Raw genomic sequence first — 23704 nt, 5'->3', positions numbered from 1 at the left:
ATCATCCAAACAGGTGCTCCCCTGCTCCTCCAAAACCAGCAAGGACCATATTGACAACCTCGCTCCAGCCTTGGACGATTTCTGTAATCACTCTTTTGCCACTGGAGCGTTCCCCTCTCCCCTTGACCACTCTCTTATGCACCCACTCCTCAAGAAGCCATCTCCCGATACTGCCTGCCCGGCAAACTGTCGCCCAATCTCCATCACCCCTTTCCTGGGCAAACTGTTGAAAAAGCTGGCCATTTCCCAGCTTACTCTCCACACAGAATCTGTTGGTTGTCTCCATGACCTTCAGTCTGGCTTCAGAGCTGCCAGAGGCACGGAAACTGCTCTCCTGAACACCTATAAAGATCTGCTCTCTAACCTTGATTCCAGCATTACTTCTGTTCTCATTCTCCTGATCTTTCCTCTGCTTTCGACACGGTCAACCATGCCATCCTGATCAATCCTGATCAATCGACTCCATGAGAACCTGGGCATCACGGATCAGGCCCTCGAGTGGCTGACCTCCTTCCTCTTTGACAGCCCATCCCAGGACCAACTTGGTCCCCTTCTCTCCACTCCATCCTCTTTTCATGGTTTTTCAACTTCTTCTTGGCCCCTTTGGCCCACCTGAACTCTATCTTCTCCTCTACCTTTCAGTGTTATGCGGCTGACACTCTGCTTTCCTTCAGGCTCCCCTCAGACTCCTCTACTCTCTCGCTCATTCCTGACTGTCTATCCGCGATTCAGGATTGGTGTGCCTCCAACGATCTCTGCCTTAATGTCAGTAAGATGGCGATCCTTCTCATTTGGACTCCTGCCCCTGCTTTCCCTCTCTCACTCTGGCTGCCCGCATTGGGCCCTTCCTGTCAGGCAAACAACCTTGGTGTCATCTTTGAATCCACTCTTTCTTTCTCTTTCTCTCCTCACATCTCGGACGTCGCCAAGAAGTCCCACTACCAGCTGCTTCTCCTCACTTTCCCCCAGAAGCTCACGGTCTCCAGAGGCCTGGTTCTCTCTAGGCTGGACTATTGCAACAGCCTCTTTCTCAATCTGCCTTCCTCTACTCTCCACCCTCTGCAACTAATCCAGAACAGGACAGCAAGACTTATCCTTGGTCTCAAGCCCAGGGATCTTATCTCTCCAGCCTGAAATTTCTCCACTGGCTCGGCTCCCAGTTGCTGCAAGGATCAAGTTCAACACCCTTTGCATTGTCCACAAGGCTTTCTGGGCCTGGGGCCCGCACTACATCCAACGCTCTCTTCCAAAATATCTTTCTTCTCAAGCCCTTCACTCAGCTACCTACAACTATCTAAGGGTTAAACACTTCTCCAGGCAGAGAGTGGGGGTAGATCCCTCTCCTCTGCAGTTGCCTCCCTCTGGAATAGCCTCCCTGCCCCTCTCAAACTTGAGCTGGACCACCTGAAGTTCCGGAAGCAGCCCAAAACTTTCCTCTTCTCCTCTGCTTTCTCTCTCTCCCTCCCCTGCTGGCCTACCTGACCTACCTGTCCGCTGTACCGACTGGTTGCTTGGCTACCCTCAGAGTCTCACTGAGTCCAGACTTTTTCTTGATCAGTCACCCTTGCACTGCCTCTGGGCCTACCAAGCACTTATGGGCTGTAATTGTAACCCTATAGTCCCTTGTTCAACTTGCAATAACCAGAGCCACGCTGACCTGGCTGCACTTACTCTGAGCATTGCTGCCCTGTTTTTCCCTCCCCTCTCCCTTGGACTCCCCCCCCTTTCCCCTTGCACTTCACATTCTCGCACTTGCACGATCTGAATGACACAAGCCTTAGTAAGATCGTTTGTCTTGTCCTCCCTCTATCTTCCCTCCCTTTTCTTGTCACACCTAGAAACACTTGTGTACCGGCGCGTTATAAATGACTTATATCATATAATTTGATCACAGATATCCATGAAAATATACAATGCCGCAGTAAGAAACAGCTAGACTGGTAGCACCCAAATGGGAGTCTAGCCAGGTAATTCACTTAGCAGGACTGCTTTATCAGAAATGCCCAGTTAAAAAAAAAAGTCATACCAAAATGAGGAATGACTAGACTGACTGCACCAAAATGCCTCTCTAGCCACTAATAACACATATCATGCCTGCTTAACCTGGACATGGGCAGCATTATGATTTGTTGCACAATCCTGCCCCCCACACATCCGCACTCCCTACCACCCCTACCCCAACCTCCAAAATCATCTCCTTGGCCCAGAATTACCTCCATGTCACTCTTCCTTGTCCCAGAGTTCACGTATGAGGCTCTTTGCCTCATAGGTAAGTACAGGGATGAGGAAGAGTGGGACTAGGAGTAATGAAGAGTACAGGTAGCTAAATCAGGCATTACCTCCATGTACCTCTACCTCATCCCAGTACTTGTGTATGAGGCAGAGTGCCTTATACACAAGTATTTTCTCATACACACTGGGACGAGGAAGAATAGGGCTAGGAGTAATGAGTAATCAAGACATTAAACACAAGTATTGGTGCAACACCATTGAGTTGACTGGGATTCAGCATTTTTGTGCTATGTTTGTTGATTCGACCTGGATGACCTTTAGAGCAGTTGCCATGCAGAACAGGGCGCAGATGTTAAATGGCACCTGGGTTTCGCTGTTAACAAGAGCCCAGTTAATGCTAACATAAAGCATTTCACTGTTAGTACCTGCTTTCAAATGCCAAATGTTTTATGCAATTGAAATCGTGATGTGGGTTTAATACTTGCATGCCAGGGGAGTGATTGGAAGGATAGGGGGGGAACAGGAGAGCACTCATTCTGACAGGAGTCCATAAGTGGGTGCTTTCAACCTTAAAGGAGAGAGTTAATTGCTTATAACATTGAAGCTGCACTAGAATAGTCTCATTAAAATGAGTAAAGAAATTAGATGGCCCCAAACAAATAAGTTTGTCCCTCCCCCACCACCCATGAAGTTAGCGCCTCTCCCAACATTTGAAGGATTTGCCCCCCGAAATGTAGGTTTTGTTGCGCCCCTGAACGCAAGCACACACACCAATCACCATATACACACACACACAGCCATCCATACATTTAAGTGTGCATTATTTCACCATACAGTCACACCCAGGCAGCCACCTGTACATTTAAGTGTGCACCCTTTCACCATACAGGCACACACACCGAGGCACCCACCCATACATTTAAGTGTGCACCCGTTCACCATACACTCACACACGCACACATCATGGGGTTAAGGGGAGCCCTAATACTTCAAAATGAAATTGGGCCTCATTGCAAATATGCCAGTCTGGAAACAACGGTGCCGGTAAGCTTACCGGCACTGTTGTTTCTGCACCGGCATATTACAGCTCTGCGGGCAGTTGCCGTCCCACCCGGCAGGTCAGACCTGCCGGGCAGAATGGCCCCCACCCGCAGATTTTTCATGGAAGCACCGGCACCGTTGTTAACGGTGCTGGTGCTTCCGTGGTCCCCATTCCCATAGACTCTATGGAAATTGGGACTTACGATTTGCCGGGAAGTTGGGCACCAGTAAATCATTACGGGTCCGACGGCAACCTGCCGGTAGCACCGGCACGGCTACCGCCAAACCCGTAAGGAGGCACTCTGACTTCATAAAGAAATGATTTCCGTTAAGGACCAAACCATAACGGAAATAATTTCTTTGTGAAGGAAGAGTGACTTCAAAAATAAACTATTTCTTTTTGAAGTCACAGGGCTCCCCCTCACCCCATGACATGGCGACCTCGAGCCTAGCGTCTTCCATGCCATGGGGAGGGCGGAGCCCTCGGAATAAAAAAATAAATGTTCTTTTTGTAGTCACTCTGCCTTCATAAAGAAATTATTTCTGTTACAGAAATAATTTCTTTATGAATGTAGACTGAATTCAAAAAGAAAATTTCTTTTTTTTTTTGTTGAAAAAAAACTTTTTTTTTTTTCTTCAGTGGGGCCCCCTTCCTAGGACATCTGCTAGCGGGGCTGCGGGGGCCCCTGTTACGCCAGTGCTCGGAGATCTCAACATCCACCTGGATGCTTCTAATCTCACCTCTGTGACACTCTCTCTTTCCATTCTGCCCTTTGGCACAAAACTCTCTGACGGACATACTTTGGATGTTCTCATCACCGCAGTCATCGCCATCTATAACCCTCTCACCACTCCTCTCTCTTGGACTGACCACTGTCTACTCTCCTCTCATGTGAAACTCTCTATCCCTCAGGCAAAGCCCCCACACCCAGCACTGCCACCTACCTTCTTGGTCATTCGGCCCATGAAGCGTGTGTCAGTGGATGCCTTTGCCTCGACTTTCTCTGCTCCTCCTATTGCTGCAGCTGACTCACACCCTGACACAGCCCTTTCTAATCTGCATCTTTCTATTTCCAACACCCTGGACATCCTTGCGGCTGTCATGAGAATCAGGCTGAAGCCTACCTCCAAGTGCAACTCTTGGTATGATTCTGACCTCACGTACCTGAAACGCAAGTGCAGGGTGGCTGAGAGGAAGTAGAAGGCTTTGGGTGCATCCTCTGACAAACTGGCCTGCCGCCTGCTCCAAAGGCAATACAGACTCTGTCCTGTCCAAGAAGAGAGGACACATTCAAGCCTGCCTCTCTGCTACCTCTAACAACATGGTCAAACTCTTTAAAATCTGCAAGGAACTGGGCATTCCTGTTGCAGTCTATTCCTCGCCTGTTCGCTCCCAGGCCTTCTGTACGGCTCTGGCCTCTCACATCCCTGCTAAAACTCAGGACATCCTGTCCTGTAGCTCCTCTTCCACTTCCCTCTTCCTCTCTTGGCCACCCTTTGCCATCTCTCCCTCTCCTCTTCCTTTCCCTCTTTCTCTCTAACATCACCTGACTAGTTCTGTAGACAGATCCGATCTATGAAAGTGTCATCCAAAGAGGTGCTCCACTGCTCCTCCAGAACCTTCAAGGACCATATTGACACCCTCGCTCCAGCCTTGGATAATTTCTGTATTCACTTTTTCAACACTGGAACTTTCCGCTCTCCCCTTAAGCACTCCCTTGTGCACCCCCTCCTCAAGATGCCGTCTGCCAATCCTACCTGCCTGGCTAACTATCACCCAAAATCCATCACCCCTTTCCTGGGCAAACTCTTGGAAAAGCTGGCCATCTCCCAGCTTACTCTCCACACTGAATCTGTTGGTTATCTCCATGACCATCAATCTGGCTTCAGAGCTGCCAGAGGCACAGCAACTGCTCTTCTGAACAGCCGAGAAGTTCTGCTCTCTATCCTTGATTCTGGCATTTCTTCTGTCCTCATCCTCCTTGATCTTTCCTCTGCTTTCAATATGGTCAACCACGCCATCCTGATCAATCCACTCTGTGAGAACCTGGGCATTACAGATCAGGCCCTGGAGTGGCTGACCTCCTTCATCTTGGACCACCCCTCCCAGGTCCAACTTGGTCCCTTTCTCTCCGCCACGTCTCTCTCTACCTGTGATGTTCCCCAGGGCTCTATCCTCTCATCCTGGTTTTTCAACCTCTACTTGGCCCATTTGGCCCACCTGATCTCTTCCTTCTCCTCTAACTTTCAGAATGACAATCAGCTTTCCGTCATGCTCCCCTCAGCCTTCTCTCCTCGCTTGTTCATTCCTGACTGTCTATCCGTGATTTAGGATTGGTGCACCTCTAACAATTTCTGCCTTGATGCCAGTAAGATAGAGATTCTCCTCATTGGGACCCCCACCCCTGCCCCTGCTTTCCCTCTCTCACTCTGGCTGCCCACTTTGGGACCTCTTCCTTTGCATTCCTGTGAGTCAAAAAACCTTGGTGTCATCTTCGACTCCGCTCTCTCTTTCTCTTCTCACATTTTGGATGTCACCAATAAGTCCCACTAATGGCTGCAACTCCTCAAAGGGACCCTTCCCTTGCTCACTTTCCCCCAGAATCTCACTGTCTCCAGAGTCGTGGTTCACTCTAGGCTGGACTACTGCAACAGCATCTTTCTCAATCTGTCTTCCTCTACTCTCCGCCCTGTGCAACTAATCCAGAACAGGACTGCAAGACTTATCCTTGGCTTCAAGACCAGAGACTGTATCTCTCAGCCCTGAAATCTCTCTACCGGTTCCCAGTGGCAAAAGGATCAGGTTCATGACCCTTTGCATTGTCCACAAGGCTTTCTGGGGCCAGGCCCGCCCTACATCCAACACTCTCTTCCAAAATACCTTCCTGCTCAAGCCCTTTGCTCAGCTACCTCCAACTCTCTAAGATGTAGATGATTCTCCAGGCAGAGAGTGGGGGGTAGATCTCGCTCCTCTACAGGTACCTCCCTCTGGAATGACCTTCCTGCCCCTCACAAACCTGAGCCCAACAACCTGAAGTTCCGGAAGCAGCTCAAAACCTTCCTCTTCTCCTCTGCTTTCTCTCTCTCCCTCCACTGCTGACCTACCTGTCTGCTGTACCGACTGGTTGCTTGGCTACCCTCACTGGGTGACAGAACCCTTTCTTGATCAGTCACCCTTGCACTGCCTCTGGGCCTACCACACACTTAGTGGCTGCAACTGTAACCCTACACTCCCATGTTCTCCTTGCACTACCCAGAGCCGTGCTGCTCTGGCTGCATTTTCTCAAAGTATTGCTGCCCTGTTTTCCCCTCCCCTCTACCTTGCACCCCCCTTTCCCCTTGCACTTCTCGTTCTCGCATTTGCATGATCTGAATGACACAAGGCTTAGTAAGATTGTTTGTCTTGTCCTCCCTCTGTCTTCCCTCCCTTGTCTTGTCGTGCCTAGAAACACTTGTGGAGGTACATTATAAATGACATATCATATCATATATGGTGAACCAGCAAGAGTCTTTTTTCGACAGCTGTCAACATGTGATGGCACCTGCTGCACCACCAGGGATTGAACAATGTTAGAAGTACTCACCGGATGTCCTCAGTATTCCAAAATGCATCTGCCAGCATGAGAGCGTGGGAGAAGCAGACAAGAGAATTTGCTGTATGGAGCAAGAAATGCAGAATGCTGACGTATGCCTGAGAAAGAAGTTGTGAGCAGTGACAAGGACAAAGAGATGCAATGCCATCCAATGAGCCACCAAAACCCTGAGCCAAATGATTAAGTTAGCTAGCGAGAGAGGCAGGAATGAGAGACGTGCTCTGGTTATGACCCCTGGAAATTGAGCCTACATTGGGGAAAAGGTGGGGTCAGCAGTGGCAGAAGAGCGCTAAGACTGAAGACATAGAGACAGCAGACCACAGCTGTAAAAAGTGTAGAGGAGCAGCTGCATGCCTCTGAAGGAAACACTGCCCCCTACCTCCCATATGTTGGAGACCTGAGATTGTGCCATGTTTGAAACCAGCAGTTGTGCTAATACTGCAGCGTGTGTTTGAGAAAATATATCCATTGAGACAACCGTAGCAAATGTATTCCTGAAGTGATGACAACTTAAGGGAGGAACTCCCTGAAGGAATATGAAAAAGAGTAAAGAAATAGGCTAGTGACGTCCCAAGAGACATATACGACGTCCCAAGATACTGGCTGAAGAGGATGTAGGGATCCTACAGAAACTAATGACGAAGTAAAGAATCAAGTGAACTTTTAAATATGAAAAAGAAGATTACACGTACACGAAGTGCTGCAGAGAATCAACTGTTCAATAATTACACAGATGCTGAAACGCAAGTAGACTTGGTCATCATAGAAACTGGCAATACATAGTGAATAGATCACAGGTGAAGCCCCCATTGCATAGAAGGTGGACATTGGTATCATGAATTTAGTAACCAGGATCCATGAAGCGGGAAGGGAAAACTGTGTTGAGGCAAGAATAAACTGAATCGTGTAGCTGCATGGTAAGGGTGTCTGGTCTGGAGTCAAGACTGAACAGCCAAGGTCAGATATCTATTCTGCAAAGGAGCAAACATGAGAAGGATGAATCATTCCTTGTGAAGGTGCAAAGAAAGAACAGCAAGAGTGTCAAGTTTTATTCATTTAAGGCATTTAAAAACTGCAAAATGGACCAAATCGTCCACCACTATTGTATTCAAAGGATACACCTATCAAAATACTAGGGAGAGATTTGTTAAGCAAGTTGAATGCCAGAATTCATTTTCAGAGAAAAGGATGGTGTGCACCACACCTAGGATGTAACCAGCCTGAGTGCAGTATTGATACAAGCATACTATGCACACAGCACATTGCAATAGGAATACCCACACACACAGAGGTGTTTTTGTACAGAGTGCAGGTGCTGCTAGGATGGGTCCCAGGAATAGAGGGGAAGGTGTTTTGATTGTCCATTGAATTTCTGTTCAGACCACTTCAGACCACAGCGCCCCTCCACCATCACTCCAGGGACCCACACACTGCTATACCTAGAGGAAGTAGTAGTGAGACAATACATGATTACACAAGTTGCTACAGATGACGATAATATGGAGTGGCGATTAATATTATGCATCGATCTCACACTGACAGGGGTGACAGGCACAGAGGAGGGAGAGGTAGTGTTTGAATTGAGCATACCATGTCCAGTACAGATAAAAGAAAGAGGAGTGCCACACATGACACCATGGGTGAAAAAAGAAACAAAATACTTGCAGGAGGATTTGGAAAAAGTTCCAACGGTTCTATGGACCAAAGGACCCCATGACGTGGGCATACTGAAAGGGGCAAGGGCAGCACACATTAAAATAAAGGAAGGAGCACTGCTACCATGAGTATAGCAATACCCCCTTTCCCGAGAAGAAGATGAGGGAATATATGAGACACTGCATTCCCTAAGTCACCCTATAATACCGCAATCTATCCAATAAAAAGTCAAAGGTAGGGATGTGGCATTTCATACAGGATTTACGAACCCTTAATAACATTATTGAAGCAGAGTACCCACTAGTTCCATATCCTATGACAATTTTCTGCAGCTCCAGCAGAAGCACGTTACTTCACAGTAATAGATTTGAAGAATGCTTTCTTCTCTATTGCCTTTCATCCTGACTCCAGGTATCTCACTACGTTTACATATCCCGGGACCAGATTTGAACACACACGAATGCCCCAAGGGTACTGTGAGGGACCCAGCATATTTAAGAGGGTAATACAAATGGATTTGAGCAATTTACAGGTTGCAAGTACAGTGATACAATAAATGGATGACCTTTTTCGTGTATAGAACAACAGAAGATCAGTGCAGAAAGGGCTCAGTGACACTACTGACATTACTAGCTGACAAAGGGTACAAAGTGGACAAAGAAAAATTGCAGTATTGTCAAAATGCTGTAGTTTACTTGGGACAGAAAACTCAAACTGTACTCACAAACGTGCAATGTAATTGCACCCAGATACCTATGGGTATGGAGCAACATATAAATGAATAAATAAACAAACAAACAGATCGTGTCAGCAGATGGGAGCAAAATAACATCTGAGAGATTTGATGCAGTATATAAAACACCCAGACCAAAGACAGTAAAAGAGAATTCAACAGTTCCTCGGATTATGTAATTATTGCAGAGCATGGGTTTTCAATTACTTCCCTTACATCAGGCCACATTTCCAAGCACTCAAGGAAGCTCAGAAAAAAAGCAGCATAAATTGGACAGCTGAAATGTGTGAAAATGTTGATCAACTCAAACATGAATTAGCATATGCACCAGTGCTGGCGACACCCAATTATAAAGAGAGCTTTCATTTGTTTTCCCATTCAGACGGCAAGGTAATGATAGCTATATTGACACAAAAGAAGGGACTGGGACGCAATCCACTGGTCTACTACAGTGGATCATTTGATCCAATGATGCAAGGACACTTTCCTTGTGAGCAGGCATCTGTTGCCGCTACATTCGCTATTTAAAACCTGAACCCATGAATGGGCACTATTAAATCAGTAACACGTCATTCAAGAATGGGGATGCAGAATAACTCTTACACCAAATAATAAGACTGACTCAGAAAGTTTGGCAAAATGTCTCCTCCAACTGTTTTATTTTCAATTGTCTAAAACAGGGAGTTACAACAGACATCAATGGATGTTCAATCATGCTCTGAATCATTCTGCATAGAAAACGGATTTAAGTACTAAAAAATGTGTCATAATTGACATCGTAATATGTGGCAAACTAAGAAAACCTATGTGGGATTGTGATAGGTTCAAGCAGAACATCTAAGTATACTTTCTTCAAGGGATTGGGTCTCTACAGTCAGGTGGACAACTTATGCCCATCCCTAGTGCAAGTCATCCTCATCAGCTACTAGATACATGATACACCATTGGCGCTTAAACGATAAGGCCTTCGTTATATGGCCTTCTACAATTGGTTGGCACGCTCGTGCCCTTCTGGTACATTCGGCTCGCTAGAAGCACATAAGCTGGTACCCCAGGTGCTGTTGGGTGGACATGACCGTGTCTTCCCAGCCAATTATCCCTACATCTCGCATCACTCATGCCTCTGCCATTCTGATTGTCTTTGAACTTGGCCTTGCAAAGTACCACTATTCCTGAGAATAAAAGGGGGTATAGGTATGTCCTTATCGTAGCTCAGGTCTGCAGATCCACTCCTATTTCCATCCTCAAATCACGTGACAGGAGACAGTATTTTGGCCTGTTTTGCAGAATTTCATTGTCTTGAACACTTGGCACTCATGGTGTTCTTTCCTCGCACCTTAACAAGGGCTGATTGAGCTTCTTTGGTCCACTGTTCTTCAAGGATAGATAACCTGTTCTTGGCCGCTCCATCCTTTGACACCAGGCCAGACAGCTATTCCAGGCCTTTCCTCGATTTTCAGGTGTTTTCTTGCTGCGACACATAGCTCTCTGATCCTTCTTGCTACACAAGTCTGAGCTTACTAAATATGTGACACCGATGTCCAGAATTTTATATAATGGCGGCATTGCATGCAGTCTATTTACTACGTATAGCCAGCCTTTACGATTACTTAATCTACTTGCATTGCAGCATCTGTACAGTTATTAAACGGCTTGCATTTTCTGCAGTGCTCTTCACACGTGCAATCTTCATTCCGCATATGAAAGTCTTCTGGATTCTTTACTTTGTTATCAGAATCTATAAGGTCTATGCATCTTCTTAGACCATTCTTCTCAGTGTGTCACACTTATTTCTTGTAACATCACCAGCCTCTTTTCTTCTCATCTTCATATTCCTTCGGGGACCTCCTCCAAGAGATTGTCGCCTCTGCGAGGGTACATCACATAGGGTCTTCTCAATGGATATTTTCCTCAAAGACTCTTCGTGGAATAGGCACCATCACTGGTGTTGCTCATGTCGCAACGTCTGGCTTCCAACATATAGGCAGAATGGGGGTGGGACTTCCTGCAGAGGCATTCATCTGCTCCTCTACAAAAGCATCAACAATTATGATGTGATGCCCAGTAATTTTGTACATGGAACATGCATTGTTCGCAGTACTAGAGAGATCCAAATTAACAGTGACGACTCAGAGAGCATCTGGGTATGAAATTATACTAACAAGCCCTGCAATAGAAGTGGTAAGGTGTAGGACAGTAAACCCAACAGAACTCATTGCAGAATCACTGGAGAAAGGAGACTACGCACACGTCTGTGTGGCGTGTATGGACAGGAATGAAGGGAACCCCAGAGTAAAAGAAGAAATAATTGAGCGGGGAGGCATGATCTTTATTGATGGAAGCTCAAGTATCGACCCACATTCTGATCTTTATTGATGGAAGCTCATGTATCGACCCACATTCAGGACAGTGTCATTCTTCTTCAGCAGTAGAGGGGGAACCCAAGTGGAATACAGAAAGAAGGGGAGTTGATAGTGTATTCGCAGACATGATTACCAACAAACTACTCTGAAAAAGCAGCAGAGTTAGTGGCAGTGATTGAGGCACTAAACAAGTCAGAACAATAAGCAGTTAATATTTTGTCAGACTCTGCGTGCCTAACATCTGCTGTACATTCAGGACTAGCAAGGTGGGAAATGAGAGGATTCAAAAAAAGTGATGGCACACCAGAACAGCATGCAGCACTGTTAAGTAAATTAATAGAAGCGCTGCCACTCCTAGTAGAATGGCACTAATAAAGTGTAAGGCCCACACAGGAGGGCAAGATTTAATTTAATTGGGTAACAAAAAAAGCAGACAAGGCACTGAAAGAAGCAACATACTTGCCAGAAGGTACACATGTGCTGTTCCCTGGCACGGAAGAGAAGATACCTCTTGTAGCATTGATAAAAACCAGCAAGGAAAAAGATGCATTGCCAGAGAGCTTTAATGCAACCCTGATAGTATAAATAATAGAATTGTAGTGAGAGGCACCAAATTATGAAAAAAGATGTGGAAGAAAAGAGGGTGTTCTTTGTCACCGACTGATTTCATTTGGCGGCATGATAGCACAGGCAAGGTGGTAACGACAAAAAAGTTGTTGAATGTAGCACTGGAGCAGATTAACTACCCCGCCCATGTGGATGCAGGGATAAATTGGGACTGGTTTGTGTCAAACCTATATTTTATTTATTTATTTAATTTTGTTTGTTTATATAGCGCCAGCAGCTCTAGTTTGAATTTATGTATGCCGTTTATGTAAACATGTATAAGTTGTGCCCTGATGCCTCTGGGCTGGACGGTGCGCATTACAAATAAAACAAATAAAAATACATATACAAATCAGAGCACTGACATGTACACGTAGGGACAAAACATATAAAATCCCAGGACAAGGGTCTCAAAAAGTCATTAGGAGTATCAGATTCTTAGGACTGGTTTATCATTTGAACAGGTGAGTATTGAGTTTTTCCGGAAGCTTATATATTTTTGTTCTAGTCTTAGATAGGCAGGTTGTTCCACATCGTGAATGCTTTAATATGGAAGGCTTTCCCAAGTCCTTTAGCCTTTTTGAATCTGGCAATTTCGATATGACCTTTTGAGTTCAACCGGAGTGTCCGTCTTGGTAGGTTCGTGACCAGTTGTTTTTCAGGTAAGACGGGCAGTCCCATGGATGCATCTGTGTGTCGGCGTCATAGCCTTAAATGCAATTCTTTCCTCAATGGCTAAACAGTGTAGATTCCTTCTATCCTTGGTTATGGGTTCCTTTTTGGACTTCCTTTTTATAATCCATTCCCTATTATTTTGGATATTTTGGCATTTGGCGATATGACCCTTATTTGCTCCCACCATAAGGACATTGCTGTAATCCAGCCTTGATAGGATGGTGGCTCTGGCTATTGTGGTGCAATTATCTTTGCTCAGTTAGGGGCGTATTGACTTGAGGAGGTGAAGGTGGGGAGTGCAGTTCTTGTTTAATTGGAGATCATGGGCTTCGGCACTCATGGACCGTTTTATTTGCATTAAGACATAGCCAGTTGTTATTCATCCAGTTCTCAATTGATTTATAGATTTCTTCCACCCTTGCACTATCCTGTTCATGGTGTGGTTATGCTACTTGCCAACCGTCATTATTATGTTCCCTGATAGGTTGGATGTTATATTTTCTCGTTCTCAAAGTCCTACTTCGTCCACTCACGCCTGCTATTACTAAAGAGTGTACTTGATAATAGAAAGAGAATAAGAAAATAAGAAAAATAGTCCTGTCATGACAGGTATAAATAAGAGGTCCTCTGCAGAGTTAAGGCAGTAGTAACTTTGCCTGATAAAGATGCTCAAGTCCGATCATTTAGTGCGTGTGATACAACGATACCCAAGGGGGTTTCCTGTGAATCAATCGCAAGTTTGAAAGAAATGTTTTTGTCATGAAGACAGCCAAAATACTGGAAAAATGCGCTAGTGCCCACTTCAACATAAAAAGGCTGAAACATATGTAGACTATCGAAGAGGCACAAAACATTGCCCCTCAGTTAATGGAGACCATATTGAAGGATATCCATCTATAGATGAAAAGCTGTGACGTACATAGAACAAAACTATATACCAATAATTGGATTTATTCATGTTTGTTTTCTATTATCCTATACTATGATCTCTTGGAAGGATCATTTTGTTTATAGTAGGATCTAAGTCACTTACTAAATCCACTTTTTGAAAACACATTTGTGTAAATTTGTATACAAACAGTCTTAATTGATTTTATGTATGTTGTATGAAAATACAAATAACATATGTTTTATATTAATGGTTTGGAGATAGTGAGAAGAACCTTAAGAAGGCCAACAGCTGGTATACTAACCTAGACAAATCGGACATAGAGAGGGGTAATTGGTTCTGTGTTCTATGATATGTCATACCTAGTAAGAATACATCACAAAAAATAATTTAATTAAATTACATTATTCAACAATTACCTTGCAAGTTACATACTATTACATTTTTTGTACAATCAAACAGTTTCCAAACATTGGTCAAAGCTTGAAACTCGCTTTGTAAAGAATTGTGAAGACAGCCACAAATTATTTGAATCTTGAAGCCAACCTTTCATCAAGCTCAGGTTTTAGAGGACAAACACCTTTTGCAATGTTCTGTGGAATGAACTGGGCCATGGGAACAAACTGTGGAGCCATTTCATGCATATGCATGGCCAGCACAGTCAATGTCAGATGTTTCACAAATTCAAAATCCATATGCTGGAATATTGGCTTTGCCACCCACTGTTTGCTTCTTTTGGTAAACGTCATGTTGTAACGAAGCATCCTGAAAATTCATGCAGTTTTTTCTACCAATATTTTTGTTGTGTGCAAGTACAGGCGTCTTGTTCGGGCCTCCATACTGTCTTTGCAGCACTGCATGCCATTTCTCAAGCAGAATGCCTACAGACCCAACACAAGTTTTTCAACTCCACCAAATATGGTTGCTGATAGATTGTGACCAATTTAAAATGTTTTCTGTACCCTTTTTTTACCAGCAGAGACAACATTTTTAGAGATTGATTTTGTGATGTGCCATATATCATTTTGATGCTGTATGTGTGGGGACTTCTCTAGCATGCCCTTTGATAGTACAACATGCCTTGCAGTGTCTATCGGGTCTATTTACATTCCTCTGGTTTGCAGAAGTTTAATAGATTTAATTAAACCATATTTCGCTATAGCAACAGAAGATGTACATTCAGAAACTAGCACAACAACTGAGCTCACTCATTTTTTGCTTTCCCTGACTTGTAACTGGAAATTGCAGTATTTAGCGGAAAAACGGACTGTCACAATGTCTATAACCAGCAAGTCTGAGCAATTTGCCAGCGAGAGCATTGTCCATTGATATCTGTTTGAGATTCCAAGCGTGGCTAATAGCTGGGAACAAGAAATGTTTCTGATATTTGTAGAATTGGGGTTTAGCGTGGAAATCAAGTCCCACAAATGTACAGAAACTTGATATTTTACTACCAAGCAGATGAATAAAGTACATTTCCAGCAGGCACATTTCCAAGCATCGGTTGAGCAGACCATGAAAATGTGTTATGAGTGTGGACACAGCTACCCTTGATCTTCAGATTGGTGCCTTTGACTACACAAGTAAACTTCAACAATGCTTCGCCACAAATCCTTGTGCGTAATGTATGATCACATTTAATCATTTTCATAATTTTTATCAGGCAGCAGTCGAATACAGTGTATTTTGGATCCCTTAATAGCCAATCCTCGTGTAGTATGGGGGTTTGCGATTCGACGGTGGTGGACAAGTCCCCACACTAGGAAGAGTGAAGTCCAGATCATGACCACAAACGTCTATCAATTGCATTGATATTTCAGTTATTTCAGTGCGTGATATTTCTAGATTTTCCGCATGTATTGAGAGAACAGGGAACATAGTCTTTTTCTTTGATTGGCATTTTTTAGAGGGTATGGTTTGTGTGAGCAGGTCTGCAAGCAATTCTGAAAAATGTCCTTTTTTGTGTCTCTTCTGAGTGACGTTGTGTGCTGTAACAATGATCCATGGTAACTTTCCATGGGTGGACATTCCATTCAAATTCCAACACTGGAGATGTGCATCAGAACTCTGAATTTTGAGAGGAACATGTTGAGCCTCAAAATGTAATTGCTCCGTATTAATATCAGTTTGGCATGCAATATTATTAGTTTGTGTTCTTGTCAGAGTCTTTATGCATATCTCCAAATAGAACCTAATTTCCCTATGGAAACCATTCAATTATATTAAATATTACATGAAAGGTAAAATGGATGATAACTGACATTTTAAAATATCTTATGTATACCATCTGATCCATGTTTCTCTTCAATTTTGACCGCTTCAGTAGTACATTCCTTTTAAATAACAAATTGAAGAAAAATGGTTCAATTGTTAAAACATTGACATTATAATTCATAGAATTTAGCGCACAAGTGGCGCACGCGGCTGGCGCACAGTGTGTGCGTACGAATCTCTGCGCCAGACGCGTGCGCTAAAATCCATTTCCGCGCACAGCGTATTCATGGATTTCAGCTACCAAAACCAGCCGTGGCGCAGAGTGGCGCAGCGACCCTGCAGCAGCGCCAGTTACGCCCCCAAGAACGCCCCTTGCGCAAGGAAAAGCCATCAAAATCCCCAATCCAGCGCAAAGGGCTGCGATAACCCTGGACCAGTATACAGGACCACACGGCAAGCGGGGAACGTGTATTAGTGGGGTTCGCGGGAAGTTTCACACGCATTTGGAGCAGGGTACATGTATTTCGAGGGTTCATGGGAAGTTTCACACGTGATTGGCCCTGTGCGAGTGGGGTACGTGTATTCCTGGGGTGCGCGGGAAGTTTCAAACGCGATTGGCCGTGTATGAGTGGGGTACGTGTATAACTGGGGTTTGCGGGAAGTCACAATCGCGTTTGGAGCAGGGTAAGTGTATTTCGGGGGTGCGCAGGAAGTTTCACACGCGATTGGCCCTGTGCGAGTGGGGTACATATATAACTGGGGTTCGTGGGAAGTCTCACACGCGATTGGAGCAGGGTACGTGTATTTCAGGGGTGCATGGGAAGTTTCACACATGATTGGCCCTGTGCGAGTGGGGTACATGTATAACTGGGGTTTGCAGGAAGTCTCACACGTGATTGGAGCAGGGTACGTGTATTTCAGGGGTGTGCGGGAAGTTTCACACGTGATTGCCCTGTGCGAGTGGGGTACGTGTATAACTGGGGTTCGCGGGAAGTCTCACATGCGATTGGAGCAGGGTACGTGTATTTCGGGGGTGCGCGGGAAGTTTCACAAGCGATTGGCCCTGTGCGAGTGGGATACGTGCATAACTGGGGTTTGCGGGAAGTCTCACATGCGATTGGAGCAGGGTACTTGTATTTTGGGCTTTCGTGGGAAGTTTCACACGTGATTGGCCCTGTGCGAGTGGGGTACATGTATTCCTGGGGTGTACGGGAAGTTTCACACGCAATTTTGCTGTCAGAGCGGGGTACGTGAATTTCAGGGGTGCGCGGGGCATCCTACACGTGAATTGGCAGTGTGGGTCCTCCCAGGTGTTCCCTCTACACCCTTCACGGCCCCTGCAGGCAGGCCACACCACAGGGGACTACCCTGCACCCCTGGTCATGTCCCGCAGGCAGCCCATCCACCATGGGCATGCCCCCCAGCCAAGCCACATGTCAGCTTGCACTACCGATCACCAACTCATGTCCAATTGCACCCCCAACCCCCAGCAGTCAGGGTCACCTGCCAGCAGGCCCCCACTCATGTCCCCCTGCACCCCCACCCCCCAGCAGTCAGGGGCACCGGCCAACAGGCCCCCACTCATTTCCCCCAGCACCCCCACCCCCCCCACCCCCCAGCAGTCAGGGTCACATGCCAGCAGGCCACCACTCATGTCCCCCTGCACCCCCACCCACCAGCAGTCAGGGGCACCTGCCAGCAGGCCCCCACTCATGTCCCCCTGCACCCCCACCGCCCAGCAGTCAGGGTCACCTGCCAGCAGGCCCCCACTCATGTTCCACTCATATCCGCCTGCACCCCCACCCCCCAGCAGTCAGGGGCACCTGCCAGCAGGCCCCCACTCATGTCCCCCTGCACCTCCACCCCCCAGCAGTCAGGGTCACCTGCCAGCAGGCCCCCACTCATGTGCCCCTGCACCCCCACCCCCCAGCAGTCAGTGGCACCTGCCAGCAGGCCCCCACTCATGCCCCCCGGCACCCCCACCCGCCAGTAGTCAGGGTCACCTGCCAGCAGGCCCCCACTCATGTCCCCCTGCACCCCCACCCCCCAGCAGTCAGGGGCACCTGCCAGCAGGCCCCCACTCATGTCCCACTCATGTCCCCCTGCACCCCCACCCCCACCAGTCTGGGTCACCTCCTGGCAGGCCCCCACTCATGTCTCCCTGCACCCCCACCCCCCAGCAGTCAGGGTCACCTGCCAGCAGGCCCCCACTCATGTCCCCCTGCACCCCCACCCCCCCAGCAGTCAGGGGCACCTGCCAGCAGGCCCCCACTCATGTCCCACTCATGTCCCCCTGCACCCCAATCCCCCAGCAGTCAGGGGCACCTGCCAGCAGGCCCCCACTCATGTCCCACTGTACCCCCACCCCCCAGCAGTCAGGGTCACCTGCCAGCAGGCCCCCACTCATGTCCCCCATCACCCCCACCCCCCAGCAGTCAGGGTCACCTGCCAGCAGGCCCCCACTCATGTGCCCCTGCACCCCCACCCCCCAGCAGTCAGTGGCACCTGCCAGCAGGCCCCCACTCATGCCCCCCGGCACCCCCACCCGCCAGTAGTCAGGGTCACCTGCCAGCAGGCCCCCACTCATGTCCCCCTGCACCCCCACCCCCCAGCAGTCAGGGGCACCTGCCAGCAGGCCCCCACTCATGTCCCACTCATGTCCCCCTGCACCCCCACCCCCACCAGTCTGGGTCACCTCCTGGCAGGCCCCCACTCATGTCTCCCTGCACCCCCACCCCCCAGCAGTCAGGGTCACCTGCCAGCAGGCCCCCACTCATGTCCCCCTGCACCCCCACCCCCCCAGCAGTCAGGGGCACCTGCCAGCAGGCCCCCACTCATGTCCCACTCATGTCCCCCTGCACCCCAATCCCCCAGCAGTCAGGGGCACCTGCCAGCAGGCCCCCACTCATGTCCCACTGTACCCCCACCCCCCAGCAGTCAGGGTCACCTGCCAGCAGGCCCCCACTCATGTCCCCCATCACCCCCACCTCCCAGCAGTCAGGGTCACCTGTCAGCAGGCCCCCACTCATGTCCCCCTGTACCCCCACCCCCCAGCAGTCAGGGGCACCTGCCAGCAGGCCCCCACTCATGTCCCCCAGCACCCCCACCCCCCAGCAGTCAGGGTCACCTGCCAGCAGGCCCCCACTCATGTCCCCTTGCACCCCCCAGCAGTCAGGGTCACCTGCCAGCAGGCCCCCACTCATGTCCCCCTGCACCCCCACCCCCCAGCAGTCAGGGGCACCGGCCAACAGGCCCCCACTCATGTCCCCCTGCACCCCCACCCCCCAGCAGTCAGGGGCACCTGCCAGCAGGCCCCCACTCATGTCCCACTCATGTCCCCCTGCACCCCCACCCCCACCAGTCTGGGTCACCTCCTGGCAGGCCCCCACTCATGTCTCCCTGCACCCCCACCCCCCAGCAGTCAGGGTCACCTGCCAGCAGGCCCCCACTCATGTCCCCCTGCACCCCCACCCCCCCAGCAGTCAGGGGCACCTGCCAGCAGGCCCCCACTCATGTCCCACTCATGTCCCCCTGCACCCCAATCCCCCAGCAGTCAGGGGCACCTGCCAGCAGGCCCCCACTCATGTCCCACTGTACCCCCACCCCCCAGCAGTCAGGGTCACCTGCCAGCAGGCCCCCACTCATGTCCCCCATCACCCCCACCTCCCAGCAGTCAGGGTCACCTGTCAGCAGGCCCCCACTCATGTCCCCCTGTACCCCCACCCCCCAGCAGTCAGGGGCACCTGCCAGCAGGCCCCCACTCATGTCCCCCGGCACCCCCACCCCCCAGCAGTCAGGGTCACCTGCCAGCAGGCCCCCACTCATGTCCCCTTGCACCCCCCAGCAGTCAGGGTCACCTGCCAGCAGGCCCCCACTCATGTCCCCCTTCACCCCCACTCCCCAGCAGTCAGGGGCACTTGCCAGCAGGCCCCCACTCATGTACCCCCGCCCCCACGTCATGACGATCCTCAATCATGGGCCTTATGGCCAGCCTCCCCAGCCCAAAGACCCAACCAAGTATTGCATCCACCCACATAGAAATGCCAATTACATGATACAACCCCAATGGCAAGTATGTAAATGAACACATGTCCGTCACACACACACAATGGGTGCAAGTGAATGTGAAAACCCATATCATGACATGCATGAAACCAATGAGATAATACCACACATGGAAGTATGAAGAAAATAATGTATTAAACACAACATGAATGTAATGAAAATACAACACATAACAATGGGAATAAGAAAAGAAACGCTGCATGTCCGTAAAAGAATAAAAAACAAGAAATCCTAATCCAAAGAAATCCAAAAGAAATGGTATCCAAAGTCTCAGTCCAACAAAGCAAATCCAAGGGAAAAAAGAAAGTGAAGTCCATTGCTCCAGGGTGAAATAAAAAAAAAGAAGAGATTAATCCACTGGTGAACTATGTACAAATCAACAATCCAGGGTCCATGAGCCCAACTAATGAAATGAAACCTACAAAAAAAGACTACCTAATAAAAAACTATATACAAAAACGTGGTGCATTGTCCAAGCGCCCCAAAATAAACAAACAGAAAGGAAACCTAACTCTATCTAACTATATACAATGGCGGCGGGCAAGTCCTGCGGCTCACTCTGTGGTGTCCATGGCCAGGGCATCATCAAACTCCATGTCGATGTCCTGGAGGCGGGCCTCTGCCCTGGCCCCGAGGTCTCGCAGGGAGGCACTCATTGCTTGTTCCAACTCCCTGTGAGTTGCCTCGAGGCACTCTGCACGCCTCAACGCCCGACGCATTGAGAACTCCGCCCTGACCATGGTGAGCTGCACCTCTCCCGCCCGCCGCCGCTCCACATCTATCCGCTGTCCCAACCACTGCCACACGGAAGACACTCCCATTCCTGGGTCCTCCTGCCCTCTGGCCGATGCCTGCCCCTCCGATGTTGATGGCCCTGAGCCATCATTGCTCCCACCTAGAGCCTGCTCCTGCTGCTGCTGCTGTCCATGTGCCCTGTCTGATGGTGCCTGCACATCCTCCATCAGCTGGTCTCCAGTTGTGGTGTCCACCCCTGCTGGACCGGCGACTCCCGACTGTGGCAGGGATGTGAGCTCCACCAAGCTGGCTGTGTTGGTCGGGCCAGGTCCACAGGGGGCCCTGGTGGAATCTGGGCCGAAAGACGGTGTGGAGAACGACTTTCGCATAGTCTCCACAGAGGAGGAGAGGTCCGCCGGAGTGCGCGACACATGTAGGAACCCACCGACCAGGGCCCCTCCCAGCAGTGCCACGTCACGACACTGCTCGTCATGATGGCATGCGTTCTCCACCCAGGAAGAACGCACGTCATCACGAATGACACGTATGCGCAACGCGACACCAACCAGCACGGAGCCCATATGGTTGTGAGACTCCTCGTCCGCATGTAGTGGAGAGGCAGATGACATGGCACTCTCCCGTACCTGCGGATGGGCCTGGGACGCGGCATCCCTGCTGGTGCATGGTGGTGCAGTCACAGGGTCAAGGACAGCAAAATGCACAGGCCCCTCCACGGGGACCTGTGCTGCCTCCTGACCCTGGCCTGCACCACTTGCACCAGTGGTTCTACCCCACCAGGCCCCATGTGCAGCTCAGTAGCGGGCTCCTCCTCCTCTGTGGAGACCACCAACCTGGATGTCTCCGCACCGTCTTCCGCCATTGGAAGCCCCTGTGGGGGCTCACCCGGCCCTTGCGCTACAGCCGTAGTGGCAGACGCGGCACCAGCCCCCTCGCTCCCGGATGATGAAACTTCCTGGGAGGGTGGCTGGGCCTTGCGTCGCTACCCGGTGGAGGCATCCCCGCCGCTTGGCTCCACAGCACCGTCTCCACCCTCTTCTTCACTTGACGCTGCGTAGAGGGAGACATAGAACACAAGCATCAGGCTACAGTACAAAAGTTACCTACACAGGAAGCAAAAACACATGAGTGGCAATGTCAAATGTCACTTCCATCCTGTCCCTCCACAACACATGGTTGAATGCACGCAACACACATGCAGAAACAGTCCCGCCGGCTGCAATCAACATCAGCATCCATGTACAAGGGACTCTGTTAACCAAGATGTTGCCTTCAAAGTCACATGCATCCATGGCATTTCAAAGTCACACACACACTTCTCAGACACACACACACACGTGCACCATACATGTTCATGACATCAGCACCCATCCCTCACCCTCCCTCCATGTCCAAGAACAGAGACTGCCATGCTTTCATGTGTGCATTCCACATACAGCTCTCCATGTTGCATTGTAACTCATGCACCAACCATGTGGTTCACACATTACTGGCCTCACATGCAGGACCATGATGTCCCTGCACACTCACATCCATACATGGCCTATGTCACACATACAGGCAAGAATCAGACTACCAGCACACTGCAACATGCCCTGTCTCACACACCAATGCTTATCCACTTACCGCTCAACTCCAGACGGGTCTGCCTCTGCAGGATCTGGGCGTGGAGCACTGGGCCTATGCGTTCCAGGACCCTCATCTGCATGTTACACATGCGTGCCCGGCCCCCCTCCACGAGGCGCCGGGCCTTTATGTGGGTCCTGGACCTGAAGTCCTCCCAGCGCTTCTTGACATGCTTGATGTCGCGGGTTGCCACTCCTTCCGCATTGATGGCAACCACTACGTCGTCCCAGATTCTCTCCCGTCCTTCCTTGTTGGCGCGTGACATTCCGAAGAGGGCATCATAATGCCCCAGGACATGCACCACCAGGACACCAATTTCCTTCTGACTGAAGCTGGTGGCCCTCTGCCTCTCTGGCTGGGGGTCGCCAGTGGTCTCAGATGGTGTTTGCCCCGACATGGCGACCCCTGAGGCAGGCGTGGGCGTGCAACTGGGTCCTGGGGCTGGGCTGTGGAGTGATGGTATCCCAGTCGGGAGTCTTCTGTCCCAGCAGGGGTGGACACAGCAAGTGGACCCCTGCAGATGGCAGATGTGCAGGCACCAAATAGCATGGCACCTGGGCAGCAGGCAGTCAGGCAGCAGCAGATGGCAGGTGGGAGAGTGCTCGGGGCATTGATTGCAGAAAAATGGCCTTCAGGGCAGGAGCGTGGTCTTCCGTGTGTTTTCGCGTGGCCAGCTTGATACGGAGTGATTTGGCAAGTGAAAAAAGTGCACGTCAGCGTGTAATTCGAGGAAAGGCCCTTAGCTCGTAAGTGCGTCAGCACACATACGCGATTTCATTGGACCAAAAGTCCTTAGCGCGTAAGTTACATTACACGCGCAGGGTTTCCCTCATAACACGAGATGACAGAGCACACGTGGAAAAACTGCACGTCCGAGTGTCATCGCGTGTAATTGGAGGAAAGGGCCCGCGTACATGCGTATGTGACGTGTATGTGTGGGCCGGTTTAAAAGCTACGTGTAGGACGCCATTTCCTTGTATGTGCTTTTTGTGGAGAGCGAGTGGGTGAATTCTGTACTTCTTGTCGGTTCACACCCGATTACTTAACAGCGTTTCAAGTTCGTACTCCCTGTTAACTCTGACACCTTTTTTCTGATGTTCTGTTGGGCCCGTTTCCTCAAACAGCGTTCACTTCTTCTTTTGTCCTGTCTCGTCAGACAGCGTACAATTCTTCTTTTGGCGGGGGTGTTGCGGGTATTTTTCACGTTCTTTTTCCAGGCAGACGGTGAGTCGCGCACGTATTTAACAACTGTGCTTGC

The sequence above is a fragment of the Ambystoma mexicanum genome, chromosome 10 (assembly GCF_040938575.1).
Source record: "Ambystoma mexicanum isolate Mex_15411 chromosome 10, UKY_AmexF1_1, whole genome shotgun sequence".
NCBI classification, from domain to species: domain Eukaryota; kingdom Metazoa; phylum Chordata; class Amphibia; order Caudata; family Ambystomatidae; genus Ambystoma; species Ambystoma mexicanum.
The sequence above is the reverse complement of the archived record's forward strand: the minus strand, read 5'-3'. Positions refer to the sequence as shown.